Source organism: Anneissia japonica, unplaced genomic scaffold (genome assembly GCF_011630105.1).
Source record: "Anneissia japonica isolate Jap-2015-1 unplaced genomic scaffold, ASM1163010v1 scaffold10350_len13559_cov126, whole genome shotgun sequence".
Taxonomy (NCBI): domain Eukaryota; kingdom Metazoa; phylum Echinodermata; class Crinoidea; order Comatulida; family Comatulidae; genus Anneissia; species Anneissia japonica.
Window position 1 is genome coordinate 1 of NW_022686817.1, and position 5,367 is coordinate 5,367.

General features: G+C 36.1%; 1 long non-coding RNA gene across 1 annotated transcript in view; it reads left to right on the top strand.

The window, feature by feature from the left end:
- The first annotated feature begins 3,430 nt into the window (after positions 1-3,430).
- LOC117117410 overlaps positions 3,431-5,367 on the top strand; it is a 3,086-nt gene continuing 1,149 nt past the window's right edge. The window contains exons 1-2 of the long non-coding RNA XR_004446902.1: positions 3,431-3,633; positions 4,062-4,188. This is a non-coding gene — a long non-coding RNA (uncharacterized LOC117117410). The remainder of the gene's footprint in view (positions 3,634-4,061; positions 4,189-5,367) is intronic.

Here is a 5,367-nt window from a genome sequence, read left to right on the forward strand (position 1 = left end):
TTGGCTGGAATTGTGGGCTGGCTTGTTGTTGGCTGGCAGATTGTTGGCTAGCTTGATGTAGCTGTGATAGAGAGACGCTTAGTGCTTCTCAATTAAGTAAAACATACCATACCATTTTTAACGTTATATGTAACCACACACGTACCTTTATAAACAGATTTGGTACAATTTTGACTACTACTACTTGCTCCACCATCCCTGAGATCCCCTTCGTTATATATGTAGGATATTCATCAGCTTCGACGGAAACTTAATAGACCTTACTGAGGACTCGTATTTGTTGTTTTCCACAGAGTTGCACATCCTTAAATTTCTTTTAAGCTGTTTACGCTTAATGACACAACCATACTCTAGGTTCTTATCAGAAAAATATGCCTGAAACCGGCTCAGATTTATCATTTGAAGAACTTCTGGCCAACGCCATACTTGCAAGTGGAGTGTGTTGTTTACCATTTGCATTGGACAAACGGCATAGAAGGTAGTTTGTGATTGGCTGAGGGCCTTGCAGCTAAGCCAAACTTCATTGTTAGTCGTCTTCTGATTGGCTATAGTTACGTAGCAACTTTTGATATAAATTCTCATTTTGGGTTACAGTTTCCCCAAATTCACGATTGCCGACAATCAAATTATGTTACAATTTAATAGTATTGACATTTTTGTGCAAAAGCCAGGTAGCCCGGATTGGTGGGTCACAGAATTGAACGTTTTCGATCCTCAACCCACGGTCTATTGATGTCGACAATAGTTTCGACGTGAACGGTCAATTACGGCGAGATAAAGTTCATAACTCGACGATGGCTGTTAGCTCGACTAACTTGTAAATCCAGTCATCGTCGAGTTGATAACGCACCACGGGTGGCCTCAGGTCACGAATACACCAATCAGAACGAAGCCGGTTGACTTCCGGCTTTCATTTAATTGGTAATTATTAATTTAGGTCTTGCTTGCTGTAATTATTTCTCTACTACGATAATACGATCACTAAACTGACCTTAAATAGCGCCCACTATAATTTCTGCCTAATTGTATGGGAATAAAAAATAATGCAGCAGATCGTGGATCCGCCCCTGTGATCAGCGACTTTACTGACTATATAGCCTAGGCCTAGACGGAGAAAAATAAATCCACTGTGGTAGCAAACCAAATTAAGTAGCAAATTTGACAATGAATATCACGCATAATTACTTTTACATTGGATTTTCGTTGTTCTCTGCACATATTTCGATGTAAAACGATGCCTCGCATGAATCGTTGTTATGCCTCTCACTTTTGGCAATGGCAAAACGATGCCTCGCATGAATCGTCGTTTTGCCTCGCTGCCTCGCACTTTAGTACTACTCGTTTGTTAGTTTATTTTGACCGTTCGAGAGAGAAGGTTTTTCAGTGTAGGCCTAGCTTAGATCTTTATATCAATTATGACCGAGAAGGTACGCCAAAAGCGACATTGTTGGACTTATGAAGAAGAATGCGATCTTATTGACATTTGGAAGGAACCAGAGGTATGTGAAAAGGTGGAAGATAAACTGTACAGACAAAAAGCTACCATTCATGAGCAAATGGCTGTACGAATGCGTGATCACACCGGGATCACAACCGCCGCTCTCCTGACCAAGTTGAAAAACTTACGAGCTGAATTTAAAGCTATTCGGGACGTCTACATTCGGGGGACTGGAAAGGGTACTACAATATCCGACGATCCCAGTAAAGCGTCTTTCCCCCATTACCATGCACTGAACGAAATTCTTTTCACAACACAGCACTATTATAGATTGTCAACCGCATGTAAGTGGAGAAAAGGTTATGATGGCTGATCGGCTCCCGCGAAAAAAAAAAAAAACATTGCCCACGATGCAATTGTACTTCCTGTTTGGTCGTAGTTGGTCCAGCAAGGTATCTCGACATAATCGGACCATCGAACGCAATTAGGAGTGTAGCGCTGTTCAATAGTTTATCTACTTATGTCGACAATTAACCGATGCGAACCAAGCTATTGTGATTTCTATCGCGTCCACCGCGACTACCGTATCCATGGTTACCGCCTCTACCACGACCATATGAATACCCAGGTAACAATCCCACATGGGGCCCATATGCAAAATATCTGGGAAAAGTCTTATGGGCTACCCCATATTTTTTCCTTATGGGATCCGTCTGGGCAATCACATATGGGCCTTGCCCATGGTTTACCCATATGGAGCCCATATGCCAAATATATAGGCAAATATATATGGGAATGCCCATATTTAAAGTACAAGGGCCCCATATGGTAAATACCTGGGCAGATAAATATGGAAATGCCTACATTTAATCCGTATGGGGCCCATGTGCCAAATATCTGGGAAAATACATATGGGCATGCCCATATTTATCTACATGGGGCCCACATGCCGAAGACCTGGGTAGTTGAATATGGGTATGCCCATATTAATTTCGTATTGGGCCCATGTGCCAAATATCTGGGAAAATACTTATGGGCATGCCCACATATAATATACATGGGACCCATATGCCCAATACATGGGCAAGTAAATATTGGAAGCCCATATTTAATCCAAATGGAGCCCATGTGCCAAATATGTGGGCAGTTACATATGGGCATGCCCATATTTAATTTCCATGTGACCCATATGCCAAATAACTGGGCATATACTTATGGGAATGCCCAAATTTAATCCACATGGGTTTCATGTGCCAAATATCTGGGAAAATACATATTGGCATGCCCATATTTATCTACATGGGGCCCACTTGCTAAATACCTGGGTAGTTGAACATGGGTATGCCCATATTAATCAAGGCATAGGCCTTGTATTTAGGTCAAGTGTGTTCACTTAACAAATGATTGAGTAAGATGAAATTTCCAGCTCATAATACAGTATCACTTTTATTTGAAAATTTAACACTTGATTTAATAATTTATTTAGTGATTAAACTACATACTGTGCTAGTGTAGAAAATTAAAGTACTTTTAATAAAAAAATAAAAAACAAAATTATAAATTAATTAGTGCCATGCTGAACTTGGGGGAATCACCGCGGCTTGGGAGGCCACGCTAATATCGAGTGCTGAAAATGCTAGTCGTTAAAGTATGACTGCGCATGCGTCGTTTAATTTACGTAAATATATCGTTTACTGATTTGATTACGACGACATAAATATATCCATTTCCTTATTTAATATCAGTATAGGCCTACATCTCTGTGCAGCCTACTGTATACTGTCGATCTTAATTGTGAAGTTAAACATTTTGTTTATTTCTTCTTTATGTTGTTTTTTTTTGTCAGGAGTAAAAAAAAACAAAAAACAAAAAAAAAAAAACATGGCATCCATAGGCCGTTATTGATGGAGCTAGTGTAAGTATTGGCGAAGATGGACACGAAAACTTAAAATTCAATATCCATTATCAGATCACCAGTCCTGCAGTATGTGCTACCTGCCAACGTACCAGTACTTTCTATGGAGGTATTATAATAATTTTGATCTGTTCTTGAAGATGGTCTTGTGCAAACAATTGGTGAGTTTTGTTGTGAAAACAATAATAATAAGTGAATACTTTATTAAAGCGAATAGTAATATACAGATATATAATGTGATTGGGATTCCATTTCATCACTTGTCACAAGTTGGTCAATGGTAAGGATTAGATGATGTACGCGTAAAATTAGATTTCATAATTCCATGACATAATATTTATGCTAATGACAGATATAATTAAAGCATAATGTTTGTTATTTTTTTGTTTTTACTTTATTTTCTTTTATTTTAATTGGATTTGATAAACCTACTTTCATTAATATATTTAACAAAGTAATTATACACAGCTTGAATAACTGTTTGTGTACCTGTAACAGTAGTGTGCTGAATTTGTGATGTGCAGCCTGAGAGTCACCTTAACAGACTACATTATTTAAACTTGCACAAAACACCTCATTTAAACTTATCATAGAACAAAAATTTCAAAATACATCAACTACTTCATGTGATGGAATTTGGTGCTATTATATAATCTTGTTTTATTTACATGGTAATTCACTTAACATATTTATATTAATATTTTACAGTATTTTCAAGCCTTGAAACTTGTTTAACAACATTTAAATCTATTCTTAACAACCTTGTTTCCTGACTTCATCTGAACTCGATCAAAAAGTACTAAGAAGTTTCAAAAGCTCAAGATTGTCAAAATTGGTAAGTTAATAGATTCTAAAAACCAAATGTTCAGGCGAGACTTTTTTTATACCTTGTTTATCGAACACGCCTAACTGCAAATATTGATATTTTTAAAATGAAAATAAAATTTTATTTTTGAGCAATTAGCGCACCCACCACCACAAAAAAAAAAGGAAATTGCAGTAAAAAATTAGTTTTTTAAAATTTTAATTATGCCCTCCACTGCCTTGACATCTCCAAAGATATACATATTTATATAAATTTTAATTATTTAATCATCCTACTTTACATTCACCAATACAATTGTATATTTATTTTTTTCTCCGTCTGGATGTTTTAGGCAGACTGTTTGCTGAATAAAAAAACTAAATTTTATCTTTATTTTTATTCTGCCCTCCTCCGATGATCTTTAGAACAATAAGTATGCGAAACAAGGTATAAAGGAAGTCTCGCCTTAGCTACTGATGAAATAATATCCATGTAACATAACAATGTTTAGGATTAATATGTGGATCTAAGTACTAATTGTTACTTTATTATTCGTAAAACCCAATCTGTTTAGCTTCTATAAATATATATTGAATTATAGGATGATACTCTTATTAATAGTACTCAACACATCCTTAATAAAATCATATTTAAGACAATCAAAGTGTTTAATACTGTAAAACCAGCTAAACTTTCATGTGCAAAAAAATTTCTCAAATACTGTACCATACAGAATTTATTAATATCGTATGTTAATAAGGGTTGTAATTATCATGTAATTATTAGCTTGTCTGGCCAGCTAAACCCTAGCAGATAGGCAGGTTTATGCCTGGGGTTTTCTAGCCTAGAACTCATGATACGATATTGTCATCATAGATGATCTATAGTATGGTGTCTCATGAATTAATTCAGGTGTTAGGGCACATAGAAAGAATTATTAGAATAATACTCCTTTAAAAAAAAATGTGATGAGGGTGGTTTTTTTTTTTTATAACCGCATCAATATTTCCAAATAGTTAATGTGCGCAGGAGTGATAATCTAACAATTTTTTCATATGTGCCCTTATCAATTCGCGAAAGTTTCATGTCACAAAAGTTTCTTGTTTTACATTAGTTGTAATGCTGTAATTTAACCTCTTTCAAATTTTTTGTGCACCAAGCCTCTTAGTTTTTACAGCCAGGCCTTGCTGAAGAATGAGTGGTTAATTC